Raw genomic sequence first — 15,278 nt, forward strand, 5'->3', positions numbered from 1 at the left:
ACAGAACCTCCGCGCATGTCGCGTACCCAGCCGCTCGCTTCGGACCCGTTCAGCCGCCAGTACCCGACCTCGCCTACAAGTAGCGGGCCCGCGACCTCGCCGCTCTCTCTGCGCTCTTCTCGCCACCAAATCTCCGAGCCATTCACCGTTGTGCCTTGGCCTGTCCACCGTCGCGGGGAAACTCTCGGCGGTCGCGTCGCGTCCCGGAGCCTGGTTCTCTGCGCATCATCCGTCGGTAAAATTGATTCCTTAGCGTTTCCCTGCATCTCTTGATCATGTTTCGCTGGGACGATCTCGCGGTCACTCATGCCGCGGACCGGAATTTGTAGCCGGCCATGCGTCGCCGCGGCACGCCGTGGGCGATGCCCTGCGTTCGTGGAGGACAGAAATTAGTGGGGCAAACGTGTTCATAACAACCTAAATTAGGCGAAGAACGAATTAATTGGAAAATGGCGGGCAGGGGGGGGGGGCGGATTCACAGCTCCGGCGGCCTTGCTGCTGTGCGATGGCTTGTTCGCCGTGGCTGTCGCCAGGGAGGAGGAAGGAGCTGTGTGGACCGTGTGATCTGAGATCAATGGTCGCGAGTGAGTATGGTGATACCGATTCACGCGTTTGATCAGTGCCGCAGATTGAAAATCCAAGGGCGCGGATTTGACCTTGGTATGGGGCGCTGTCGTTCGTTGATCGCAGATCGTGGGGCTCGTATGGCTTACTGGCCCTTTAACCGCGATAAACTAATCCGAACCGTCCATGATTGATCTGGCGGCTCAGATCCTAGCGTACCCCTTCGGCTAGCGAAGCTTGCAAAAGAACCCCTCTGTTGTATAGTAATTAACCCCCGCTCCGCAAAGCTAGTTTTTGTGTCTTAGGCAAACTTACCCTGAGACCCCTGCGCTTTCCCGAAACTGAGGCCCAGTCCAGACAACTCGTAAATCAGAGAAAATAAAATGGAAATAGATTTTTAATGTATAAATAATTGCTAGAAACTTGTTTATTCCATAGAAAATTCATTTTTATTCCAAATCACTCCATTCCAATTTCTAAAATTTTGTAATTTTTTTTCTCTTATCATTTGGTGTTTCTGTTTTGACATAAAAACAGTAATAAAATTAATTTATCATCTAATCCTATTTTAATCACATTAAACCTTAGGAAATTCATAACTTAAAATCTATAACTCCAAATTTAATGATTCCAGTTTCTATGATCTCATTTTAGTGTGTAGATTTTTACTGTATATTTTATTTATATGTTTGGTGTGATGTTGATTTTTGCTATACTATGTATGTATTGTGTTGATGCGAATAGACGAGCAAGCCACTGTGGAAACTGAGGTTCAACAAGTAGAAGTAGCTGAGCAGGAGCTCGTGGAAGGCAAGTTGTGCCCTTGATCACTTTCTTTACCCATTCATGTTCTTATTAATCATAATGATCTGCATAGGTTAATTTTGATGGGACCCAATAGGTTACCCTAGATTTGACTATCTTTATACCTTGTTTCACCACTGGTTTTACTACTAAATTTTTGGGTAGTACATGCTATTGCTTTATGTGGATTTGGGTATAAAGATATTTATGACTCATGATTACACTTTCTATTATCTGTTCATTATTTTATGTTCATGATAAGATCATTATGTTAATGGGAACATGGAGAACCACCCGGGAAAACAGTGCTACCACAAGGGTTTAATGGGACGCCCTTGGCTGATTAACTAGGAAAGCTAGTGGAGGGCTACCTTACCCGAAAGGGGCAAGGGCAGTAGGGGAGTGGTCAGTGTAGGGAGGTCCTTGGGTTGATTTTGCTGCGATGGCGGTCAGACAAGAACCCTGCACTGGAGCTTCCTATAAACTGTAGCGGGTAGTCTGAAGCTAGTGGAACTTTGTAAAGGCCTCGTAGTGGTACCCTGCCTCGCTTCCTAGGTAGAGGTGTATGGAGTCTGATCAACTCCGTGGCAAATGGGTAACACGACTTGTGGGTAAAGATGCGCAACCTCTGCAGAGTGTAAAACTGGTATACTAGCCGTGCTCACGGTCAAGAGCGGCTCGGACACTCACATGATTAAATTATGGAACTTAAACTTAACCTGTCATTTCATTGCATTTGGGATTATTTTATTATTACTTTTATTTATATTTACTATGGTTTGGTATTTACTTACACTTAGTAATTGCTAATAAAATTTTGACCAACTTCTAAAAGCAATGCTCAGCTTCAGCCTCTATTTCATTGATCAGCCTTACACTTCATGAACTCCCACCTTTGGTGAGTTCATGCCACATTATTCCCCACAACTTGTTGAGCGATGAACGTATGTGAGCTCACTCTTGCTGTCTCACACCCCCCACAGGAGAAGAACAGGTGGTTCAGGAGGAGCCACATGGCGAGGAGTATGATCTGATCTAGGTGGCGTTTCTCAGTTGACATCTGAGCCGACGATCCTTAGTTCGTTTTATATTTATTATTTAATTTTGTAATAAGTCTTCCGCTATGTAATAAATACTCTGATATTTTATGACATTTATCTCTATACACTCTGTTATTGTATATGTTGTCTTCTTGGCGCATGTATGAGATGCACCTGGCTTTGTTCCTTAAAACCGGGTGTGACAGAAGTGGTATCAGAGGAAATGTTGACTGTAGGACGAAACCTAGATAGAAATGGACAAACCCTTACATACTTATCTTACTCTCATTCATTCTATACTTATCTCACTCTGATTCTTTATATACTTATCTTGATCCTATCTCACCTTCTACTGTTCTACTCTGATCATTCTTACCTTTTCTACTCTGAGATAAGATGGATTTCACACCTTGGAATCCTACATTTATGACCTTTTTAAGAGATAGGAAACCTGAGACAAAACTAAAATTATTTTATCTATTAAAAATGTTGGTTGATTGTGCTGATGATCAATGCCTGATTTGCTTCTTTGATTGATTGAAATAGTTTAGACGGGCATCTTAGCATGTACCAACATAAGATAATGAATTAGCTTTAGTAGGTGACACACTTAGCTAATAAATCCCCCAAAGTAACATGCTTCGTAATCACTACCTTGTCTACAATCCTTTCTTACCCTTTGTTTCTAACCCAGATGGGCTACCCCTATAGTGTTAGAAGAGAGCACTATAGACGTGATCCTTGGTATGTCATGGTTAAGAAAGACAAAGGCAGTATATACACTGTGCTAAGGGTACCGTAGAACTCACTACCACTAAAGGAGAAAGATTTCAAGTTAATATTGCAGTAACCTCCTCATCCATGCGTGCAATGTTCTTTATGCCTGAGGAGTTTGTTGGTGACAACATCCGGGTGGTTAGAGATTTTTCGGATGTCTTTCCAGAGGAGTTACCAGGGATGCCACCTGATAGAGAAGTTGAGTTTGTTATTGATCTCTTACCCGGAACCGCCCCTATTTCTAAACGGCCATATAGAATGTCTGTAGAGGAGTTGAAGGAACTTAAGAAGCAGTTAACAGAATTACAAGAGGCTGGGTACATTCGTCCGAGTTCCTCACTTTGGGGAGCGCCGGTTCTGTTTGTACAGAAGAAGGATGGATCTCAGCGGATGTGTGTGGATTATAGATCCCTTAATGATGTTACTGTGAAGAACAAGTATCTGTTGCCCCGTATTGAGGATTTATTTGATCAGATGAGAGGTGCTAGAGTATTTTCGAAGATTGATCTCCGATCGGGATACCATCAGATGAGGATTAGACCATCGGATATTCCCAAGACAGCATTCTCGACTCGATATGGATTATATGAGTTCACTGTTATGTCGTTTGGATTAACCAATGCACCAGCTTATTTTATGAACTTGATGAATAAGGTGTTTATGGAGTATTTGGACAGATTCGTCGTGGTATTCATCGACGATATTCTTATTTATTCTCAGAGTGATAGCGATCATGAGGAACATCTGAGATTGGTGCTACAGAAGCTACGAGATAACCAACTATATGCCAAGTTCAGCAAATGCGAGTTTTGGATTGGCGAAGTGCCATTTCTTGGACATATCATTTCTAATGGAGGAATATCATTGGATTCTGCTAAAGTCAAGGAGATAGTGGTGTGGAGCATACCCACTACAGTTATTGAAGTTCGAAGTTTCTTGGGACTAGCAAGATATTATCGAAGATTTAATGAGGGATTTATAAGATTGCTAAGCCTATGACCTCACTTCTGGAGAAGGGAAGAGAGTTTAAGTGGGACGAGAAGTACCATGATAGTTTTAACCAACTGAAGTTGAGATTGATGTCACCCCCAATGTTGGTTATGTCAGATCTACAGAAGGGATTTGACATTTATTGTGATGCATGTGGCCAAGGCTTTGGATGTGTACTTATGCAAGAAGGACTCGTGATTGCCTGCGTGTCTCATCAGTTGTGGAAACATGAGTTAAACTACCCCACTCAAGACTTAGAGCTGGCTGCCGTTGTGCATGCACTGAGGATTTGGAGACACTACATTATGGGAACTAAGTGCCAAGTATACACGGATCATAAGAGTTTGAAGTACATATTCACTCAGAAGGATCTCAACCTTAGGCAACGCCGTTGGTTGAAGCTTATTAAGGATTATGATTTGGAGATTCACTATCACCCGGGCAAGGCGAATTTGGTTGCAGATGCCTTGAGTCGGAAGGAGCATGTTCACTCCGCTTTTGTCGTCCAGCTACCCGATGAATTAGCAAAAGACTTTGAGAGACTCAATTTGGGAATTGTTACTCACACTGAAGGAGTTACCATTGAGTTGGAACCTACCTTGGAGCAAGAGATTCGTAAAGGTCAGGTTGGTGATGCTAAGATTCAAGAGATTAAGGATCTGATCACGGATGGTCGAGTTCCGGAATTCACGAAGGATGAGCAAGGTACTATATGGTTCAAAGATCGGATATGTGTTCCAGAGATTGATAGCCTCTGTGAGGCTATATTGAAAGAAGCTCATGATTCTGATTACTCCATCCACCCTGGTAGCACTAAGATGTATCAAGATTTGAAGCAAAAGTATTGGTGGTATGGACTGAAAAGAGATGTTGCTGCTCATGTGGCTAAGTGTGATGTGTGTCAAAGAGTCAAGGCCGAACATCAAAGACCAGCTGGACTATTGCACCCATTGAAGATACCCGAGTGGAAATGGGAAGAAATTGGTATGGACTTTATTGTTGGACTACCCCGCACCCCAGCTGGGTATGACTCTATTTGGGTAATTGTGGACAGATTGACCAAAGTGACTCATTTTATACCTGTGAGGACTAATTACACGGGAGCCAAGCTAGCGGAATTGTATATGACTCGAATAGTTTGTCTACATGGAGTACCTAAGAAGATCGTGTCTGATCGAGGATCACAGTTTACTTCTCGATTTTGGAAGAAGTTGCATGAAAGCTTGGATACAAAGTTGAATTTTAGTTCAGCCTACCATCCCCAGACTGATGGACAGACAGAGAGGACTAACCAAGTGCTGGAAGATATGTTAAGAGCTTGTGCTCTCAAGCATGGTGGCAGTTGGGAGAAGAGCTTACCCTATGCTGAGTTTTCTTATAATAATAGCTATCAGGCCAGTTTGAAGATGTCACCATTCGAGGCTTTGTATGGCAGAAAATGCAGGACTCCCCTATATTGGGATCAAACTGGAGAAAGACAGTTCTTTGGGCCTGAACTTATACAAGAGGCAGAAGAACAAGTTTGAATGATAAGAGAAAATTTGAGAATCGCACAATCAAGGAAGAAGAGCTATGCTGATAATAGGAGAAGACTACTGGAGTTTAGGGAGGGTGATCATGTCTATTTGAAGGTGTCACCACTCCGGGGTATGAGAAGATTCAAAGTCAGAGGAAAGTTGTCCCCTCGCTTTATTGGACCCTTCTTAATCTTAAAGCGAGTGGGAGAAGTTGCATATCAACTGGAGTTACCCAATCATCTGTCAGATGTACATGATGTGTTCCATGTATCTCAGCTAAAGAAGTGCCTCAGGGTACCTGAGGAGCAGCTACCAATGGAGGACCTTAGTGTTCAAGATGATCTGACTTATGCTGAGTACCCCATCAAGATTCTAGATACACTGACTCGTGTCACGAGGAATAAAGTTATAAAGATGTGCAAAGTGCAATGGAGTCACCACGGAGAAGATGAAGCTACTTGGGAAAGAGAAGACGAGCTTCGCATAGATTTTCCCCACCTCTTCCCTAGTCCTTCCTAAATCTCGAGGACGAGATTCTTTTTAAGGGGGGTAGGATTTGTAATACCCAATTTGTAAACAATCTGAAGAGAGTAGATCTCACTATGTGTTTTTGCCCCATACTCATTGTAACCTGGAAATAAACCATTGCATCATATTGGATCTTTGTTTGTGCATTTAATAACATAGTAAAATGGATAAAAATATAATAATAGGTTGAGAATTGGGATTTAACCCAAAAGTGCAAATTAGGAGAAATGGAAATAATATAGAAAGAGAAATACTATACAAAACAAAATAAAATTTAGAAACAAATAAATAATGACCATACCATGTTCAAACTGAACATTTAATGTGAAGATGAATTGGCTACACATTTTGAATTTAAAGTGGAATTGAAATTTGAATTGGAAATAAAATTGAAGAGAAGAGGAGCAGAAAATAAAAAGGAAAATGAAATAGGAATTGGAAAAGGGAGCCTGGGCCTAATCTCTTCTCGGCCCAGCCAAAACAGACCCCGCGCGGCCCATTAACCAAACAGACATGCTGACGTGTGGGTCCCGCCGAACGGCCTCTCGCGTGCTCGCTGCCGCAATCGTTCGCTGGCGCGTGGACCCGGGACCGTGCCCCCGTTTCTCCACCACTGACCGGTAGGCCCCTGTAGTCAGCGCCATCTTCAACAGAACCTCCGCGCATGTCGCGTACCCAGCCGCTCGCTTCGGACCCGTTCAGCCGCCAGTACCCGACCTCGCCTACAAGTAGCGGGCCCGCGACCTCGCCGCTCTCTCTGCGCTCTTCTCGCCACCAAATCTCCGAGCCATTCACCGTTGTGCCTTGGCCTGTCCACCGTCGCGGGGAAACTCTCGGCGGTCGCGTCGCGTCCCGGAGCCTAGTTCTCTGCGCATCATCCGTCGGTAAAATTGATTCCTTAGCGTTTCCCTGCATCTCTTGATCATGTTTCGCTGGGACGATCTCGCGGTCACTCATGCCGCGGACCGGAATTTGTAGCCGGCCATGCGTCGCCGCGGCACGCCGTGGGCGATGCCCTGCGTTCGTGGAGGACAGAAATTAGTGGGGCAAACGTGTTCATAACAACCTAAATTAGGCGAAGAACGAATTAATTGGAAAATGGCGGGCAGGGGGGGCCGGATTCACAGCTCCGGCGGCCTTGCTGCTGTGCGATGGCTTGTTCGCCGTGGCTGTCGCCAGGGAGGAGGAAGGAGCTGTGTGGACCGTGTGATCTGAGATCAATGGTCGCGAGTGAGTATGGTGATACCGATTCACGCGTTTGATCAGTGCCGCAGATTGAAAATCCAAGGGCGCGGATTTGACCTTGGTATGGGGCGCTGTCGTTCGTTGATCGCAGATCGTGGGGCTCGTATGGCTTACTGGCCCTTTAACCGCGATAAACTAATCCGAACCGTCCATGATTGATCTGGCGGCTCAGATCCTAGCGTACCCCTTCGGCTAGCGAAGCTTGCAAAAGAACCCCTCTGTTGTATAGTAATTAACCCCCGCTCCGCAAAGCTAGTTTTTGTGTCTTAGGCAAACTTACCCTGAGACCCCTGCGCTTTCCCGAAACTGAGGCCCAGTCCAGACAACTCGTAAATCAGAGAAAATAAAATGGAAATAGATTTTTAATGTATAAATAATTGCTAGAAACTTGTTTATTCCATAGAAAATTCATTTTTATTCCAAATCACTCCATTCCAATTTCTAAAATTTTGTAATTTTTTTTCTCTTATCATTTGGTGTTTCTGTTTTGACATAAAAACAGTAATAAAATTAATTTATCATCTAATCCTATTTTAATCACATTAAACCTTAGGAAATTCATAACTTAAAATCTATAACTCCAAATTTAATGATTCCAGTTTCTATGATCTCATTTTAGTGTGTAGATTTTTACTGTATATTTTATTTATATGTTTGGTGTGATGTTAATTTTTGCTATACTATGTATGTATTGTGTTGATGCGAATAGACGAGCAAGCCACTGTGGAAACTGAGGTTCAACAAGTAGAAGTAGCTGAGCAGGAGCTCGTGGAAGGCAAGTTGTGCCCTTGATCACTTTCTTTACCCATTCATGTTCTTATTAATCATAATGATCTGCATAGGTTAATTTTGATGGGACCCAATAGGTTACCCTAGATTTGACTATCTTTATACCTTGTTTCACCACTGGTTTTACTACTAAATTTTTGGGTAGTACATGCTATTGCTTTATGTGGATTTGGGTATAAAGATATTTATGACTCATGATTACACTTTCTATTATCTGTTCATTATTTTATGTTCATGATAAGATCATTATGTTAATGGGAACATGGAGAACCACCCGGGAAAACAGTGCTACCACAAGGGTTTAATGGGACGCCCTTGGCTGATTAACTAGGAAAGCTAGTGGAGGGCTACCTTACCCGAAAGGGGCAAGGGCAGTAGGGGAGTGGTCAGTGTAGGGAGGTCCTTGGGTTGATTTTGCTGCGATGGCGGTCAGACAAGAACCCTGCACTGGAGCTTCCTATAAACTGTAGCGGGTAGTCTGAAGCTAGTGGAACTTTGTAAAGGCCTCGTAGTGGTACCCTGCCTCGCTTCCTAGGTAGAGGTGTATGGAGTCTGATCAACTCCGTGGCAAATGGGTAACACGACTTGTGGGTAAAGATGCGCAACCTCTGCAGAGTGTAAAACTGGTATACTAGCCGTGCTCACGGTCAAGAGCGGCTCGGACACTCACATGATTAAATTATGGAACTTAAACTTAACCTGTCATTTCATTGCATTTGGGATTATTTTATTATTACTTTTATTTATATTTACTATGGTTTGGTATTTACTTACACTTAGTAATTGCTAATAAAATTTTGACCAACTTCTAAAAGCAATGCTCAGCTTCAGCCTCTATTTCATTGATCAGCCTTACACTTCATGAACTCCCACCTTTGGTGAGTTCATGCCACATTATTCCCCACAACTTGTTGAGCGATGAACGTATGTGAGCTCACTCTTGCTGTCTCACACCCCCCACAGGAGAAGAACAGGTGGTTCAGGAGGAGCCACATGGCGAGGAGTATGATCTGATCTAGGTGGCGTTTCTCAGTTGACATCTGCGCCGACGATCCTTAGTTCGTTTTATATTTATTATTTAATTTTGTAATAAGTCTTCCGCTATGTAATAAATACTCTGATATTTTATGACATTTATCTCTATACACTCTGTTATTGTATATGTTGTCTTCTTGGCGCATGTATGAGATGCACCCGGCTTTGTTCCTTAAAACCGGGTGTGACACTTGTGGTGCTCAAGTTGTACAAACACTCCCTGGACCTCACAAGTCCTTTTTGTAAGTAATGCTCATATTTAGGGGGAGTTGTGTGACAACTTGACCCTTTGAGACTAACCATGTGCTTGAGTTTGCTTGATTTAGTAAGGAGGATTGAAAGAGAAAAGGTGAACTTGGACCATGCAAGACTTCCACTGCACTCCGATGAGAGGGTAACTTATTCCAAGTTCAGCTTTATGATCTTATTGCCTTTTACTCTTAGTTGAAGATTTTGGTGAGGCAATGGGGTTAGAGGGCCAAGATTGATCCTGTTTTGGTGCTTGATGCCAAAGGGGGAGAAAATAAGGCCAAAGCAATAAATGGATCAGCTACCACTTGAGAAGAATTTTGAAAATAATAGAATAGAGCTTTTGTTTTGTCAAAATACTCTTATTGACTCTTTTTGTCAAAAGTTGGCCTCTTGTGGGGAGAAGTGTTGATTATGGGAAAAAGGGGGAGTTTTTGAAATCTTGAATCAATTTCTCTTGGAACGACACTCTTCATGTCTTAACAAGAGTGTTTGACTTAGACATAGAAATTTGAGTTTGATTTGCAAAAACAAACCAAGTGGTGGCAAAGAATGATCCATATATGCCAAATTTGATTCAAAACAAATTTGAGTTTTCATTTGCATTGATATTGCACTTGTTCTAGTTGCTTTATGTTGTGTTGGCATAAATCACCAAAAAGGGGGAGATTGAAAGGGAAATGTGCCCTTGGGCCATTTCTAAGTATTTTGGTGTTTGAGTGCCAACACAAGTGCTTTTGTGTTAAACTAAGAAAAGGGGTGGACAAAGTGCAAATCATGTCAAAAGGTATGTTTCTAGACTTAGTACATTATTTTATGGACTAATGTATTGTGTCTAAGTGCTGGAAACAGGAAAAACCGAATTGGAAATGAGATGGCTTTGAACAGCCAAAGTTTGCTCAGTCTGGGAGCACCGGACTGTCCGGTGGTGCGCCGGACAGTGTCCGGTGCGCCAGGCTGGCTCGAGCGAACTGGCCGCTCTCAGGAATTCACCGGACGACGTACGGCTATAATTCACCGGACTGTCCGGTGAGCCAACGGTCGGCCGCGCAATCTGCGTGGGACACGTGGCTGAGCCAACGGCTAGAAGGGGGCACCGGACTGTCTGGTGTGCACCAGACATGTCCGGTGCGCCAATGGCTGTCTGGCTGCCAACGGTCGGCTTCGCCGTAGAAGGAAAGAAATTGGGCACCGGACACTGTCCGGTGCGCCAGACGACATAAGGCAAGAATTGCCTTCCCAGATTGCTCTCAACTGCTCCTAGCTGCCTTGGGGCTATAAAAGGGACCCCTAGGCGCATGGATGACAACACCAAGCATTCCTTGAGCACTCTTGATCACTCACACTCCATTCCTGCGCACTTGTTCGACATTCTAGTGATTTGAGCTCCGTTCTAGTGTGCTAGTCTCTTGAGCTCAAGTCTGGGTCTTGTGTGTGTGTATTTGCAGTGATCTTTGTGTCTTGTGTGAGTTGCTAATCCCTCCCTTGCTCCGTGCTTCTTTGTGAACTTCAAGTGTAAGGGCGAGAGGCTCCAAGTTGTGGAGATTCCTTGGGATTAAGAAAAGCAAAGCAAAACACTGTGGTATTCAAGTGGGTCTTTGGACCGCTTGAGAGGGGTTGATTGCAATCCTCGTCCGTTGGGACGCCACAACGTGGAGTAGGCAAGCGTTGGTCTTGGTCGAACCACGGGATAACCACCGTGCCATCTCTGTGATTGATATCTTTGTGGTTATTGTTTTTTGTTGAGACTCCTCTCTAGCCACTTGGTGATTACTGTGCTAACACTTAACCAAGTTTTGTGGCTTAAGTTTTAAGTTTTACAGGATCACCTATTCACCCCCCCCTCTAGGTGCTCTCAATTGGTATCAGAGCCGTTCTCTTCAAGAAGGGATCGCCCGAAGAGATGGATCCTAAGGGAAAGGGGATGGTGGTCAACAACAACGAGAAGGAGTCTATCTTCAACGAGCCGAAGGATGACAAGCATACCGACTCGGGCTCGGGCCACAAGCGCAAAGACGGGAAGAAGAAGAAGACAAGGCGCATCAAGGAGATCGTCTACTGCGACAGCGACGAATCTTCCTCTTCCCAAAAGAACGATGATGACTACGAGAAAAAGAAAACGGTCAATTCAAACTTTTCTTTTGATTACTCTCGTATTCCTCAAAGTACAAATGCTCATTTATTATCTATTCCACTTGGTAAACCTCCTCATTTTGATGGAGAGGACTACGGATTTTGGAGTCACAAAATGCGTAGTCACTTGTTCTCTCTCCATCCTAGTATATGGGAGATTGTAGAGAGTGGAATGCACTTTGATAGTACGGATAGTCCCATGTTCATTAATGAGCAAATTCATAAAAATGCACAAGCTACTACTGTTATTCTAGCTTCATTGTGCAGGGATGAATACCACAAAGTGAGCGGCTTGGATAACGCCAAGCAAATTTGGGACACCCTCAAGATCTCTCATGAGGGGAATGACATCACAATGCTCACCAAGATGGAGTTGGTGGAGGGCGAACTCGGGACATTCGCTATGATAAGGGGAGAAGAGCCAACCCAAACGTACAACCGGCTCAAGACCCTTGTCAACAAGATAAGAAGCTATGGAAGCACGCGATGGACGGACCACGACGTCGTCCGCCTAATGCTAAGGTCTTTTCTGTCCTTGATCCTCATCTTGTAAACAATATTCGTGAGAATCCTAAGTACACCAAGATGACGCCCGAGGAGATACTTGGAAAGTTCGTGAGCGGGCGAATGATGATCAAGGAAGCAAGATACGTGGACGACGCATTGAATGGTCCACTCAATGAGCCTCAACATCTTGCTCTCAAGGCAACAAGAAGCAAGGAGACGCTACCTAGCAAGGTGGCACAAATTGAGGCGGTCGGACTCAATGATGAAGAGATGGCTCTCACCATTAAGAGATTCAAGACGGCGCTAAAAGGTCGCAAAGGGCAGCCAAGCAAGATCAAGACAAAGGGGAAGCGCTCATGCTTCAAATGTGGTAAGCTTGGTCATTTTATTGCTAACTGTCCCAAAAATGATAGTGATCAGGATCAAGGGAACAAGAGGGAGAAGAAGAAGAACTATAAGAAGGCAAAGGGCGAGGCGCATCTAGGCAAGGAGTGGGATTCAGATTGCTCCTCTTCCGACTCCGACAATGAAGGACTCGCCGCCACCGCCTTCAACAAGTCATCCCTCTTCCCCAACGAGCGTCACACATGCCTTATGGCAAGGGAGAAGAAGGTATGTACTCGAAACTCTACTTATGCTTCTTCAAGTGAGGACGAATCTAGTGATGAGGATGAAATAGATTATTCATGTTTATTTAAGGGCCTAGATAGAACCAAGGTAGATAAAATTAATGAATTGATTGATGCCTTGAATGATAAGAATAGGCTTTTAGAAAAGCAAGAGGATTTGTTGTGTGAAGAACATGACAAATTTGTAGAAGCACAAAAATCTCATGCTCTAGAAGTTAAAAGAAATGAAATGCTTTCTTGTGAATTATCTTCTTGCCATGAGACAATTTCTAACTTAAGGAGCATTAATGATGATTTGAATGCTAAGTTAGAAATAGCTAGTAAATCAACATCTTGTGTAGAAATTGTTGCAACTTGTAATAGGTGTAAAGATTTTGACATTGATGCTTGTAGTGAACACCTAGTTTCAATTTCCAAACTTAATGATGAATTGGCTAGTCTTAATGCTCAACTTAAGACTAGCAAGAGCGAATTTGATAAGCTAAAATTTGTGAGGGATGCCTACACGATTGGTAGACACCCCTCAATTAAGGATGGACTTGGCTTCAAGTGGGAAGTTAAGAACTTAACAAGCCATAAGGTTCCCATCCCCGCCAAGGAGAAAGGGAAGGCTCCTATGGCAAGTAGTACTAAAAAGAACCATGCTTTTATGTATCATAATAGGAGACATGCTAGAAATGACTATAGAACTTATGATTCACATGCTTATGATTCACATGCTATGTTTGCTTCTAGTTCTTCTTATATGCATGATAGAGATATGTCTAGGAGATATGTTCATCATGTGCCTAGAAAGAATATTGTTCATGTTTCTAGGAAAGTTATGGATGGTCCTTCTACAATATATCATGCTTTAAATGCTTCCTTTGCTATTTGTAGAAAGGATAGGAAGATAGTTGCTAGGAAATTAGGGGCAAAATGCAAGGGTGATAAAACTTGCATTTGGGTCCCTAAGACAATTGTGACTAACCTTGTAGGACCCAACAAGAGTTGGGTACCTAAGTGTAACACTCAAAAATTCTAATTTTCGGTCTAGTAAAATTCTTCAAACGATTCGAATTAAAAAATGTATTCTTAATAAAGATTTCCTTAATTTTGAAGCTGTTTTCCTAAAACAAATAAACAGTAATATTAAAAATTGGCTATGTATTTAAATTGTTGTCTTAAATAAATATATGTTAAAATACTTTACGTGAATTATTCATATTAAATTTAGGAGTATTTGTTCAAATGAAATGAATTATATATACATGTCGAGTTGTGTTTGTGCACTCAATTTGAAGTTTTAAATATAAACTCAAATTTGAATAAAAAAAACAGAAATGGAAATATAATATATAAAAAAAAACTTAGAAAAAAAATAGATGAAAAACCAAAAAGAAACCGAAGTTGTGCTCCTTGCCTATCCCGGTTAGACTCGGCCCATGGGCGAGCATTGATTAGCCGGTCCTAGCATGTTTCCCAAACCAGTACAGCCCACGTTCCTGTTTTCATTTCTTTATTAGTTCAGCCACGTGCTCACATCATCATGACGACAGGGTGACTCCAGCACATATTTTACTCGTTTCGTGGCCGGCAGCTGGACCCATACCGTCAGCCTGTTCGTGCTTTTGCTTTTTGGCTACGAAGGGAACTGGGCTGTAGCCTACAAGGAAACAACCTCGCGCGAGATTTCAGGTTTTAGTTGGGATTTGTATTTGCTCCAGGGTATATAATGGAGCACCTGATATCCTCTCCCATCTATCGCAAAGGAACGAACAGAACCCAGAAAAAAAAATCGAAGTAGACCTCGCGGACGCCAAGAGCTAGGAGAGAGAGAGAGGATGCTGTCGAAGTAGAATTGAAGCCATAGTCGCCGTCGTGCCTCTGCTGGGGTTCGCAGGGAGACGACCGACCTTGTGAAGATGTTCGAAGAAGTCGCCGAGCACGATGATGACTCGGGGCTGTGGGGACTCTTCACCAAAGTTTGTGAGAGCTACAGAACCGCACAACAATGAGGCCAGGAAATTCCACCATCACCATCGGTACAAACCCTCCCTCCTGTATGGTTATGATCTCTGCTTCGTTTTTTTTCACGCGTAGGCACATGAAACTAGTGTCCGTGTACCGATGATCTCTCGCCGACTTTGTGACATAGACGCGAATTCGCCCTGTGCCGTGGGCAGGGACGCTAGGCTGTACGACCACTGTGAAATCCCATTGTTGATTTTCTAGTTGATATCTGCTTCATGTAGCACATGTTAGAAGGAGTGGTTGAGCGCCAGAACATCGATTCGGTGATCGCCGGTGGGGGCTCCGTCGTGTAGAGCGTCGCGCCGCCGCCTGGCGTCGTTGGGAGGAAGAAGGGTGCGTGGCCGTGGATCCATTAACAGGCGGCCTAGATTAGTCCTGGCATATCGCTTGGGGCGTTTGGATATGTGTCGTTGGATCGGCATCCTACGGCTCGCATCAGATCACGATCCATTAAGTTG

The sequence above is a fragment of the Zea mays genome, chromosome 6 (genome assembly GCF_902167145.1).
Source record: "Zea mays cultivar B73 chromosome 6, Zm-B73-REFERENCE-NAM-5.0, whole genome shotgun sequence".
Taxonomy (NCBI): domain Eukaryota; kingdom Viridiplantae; phylum Streptophyta; class Magnoliopsida; order Poales; family Poaceae; genus Zea; species Zea mays.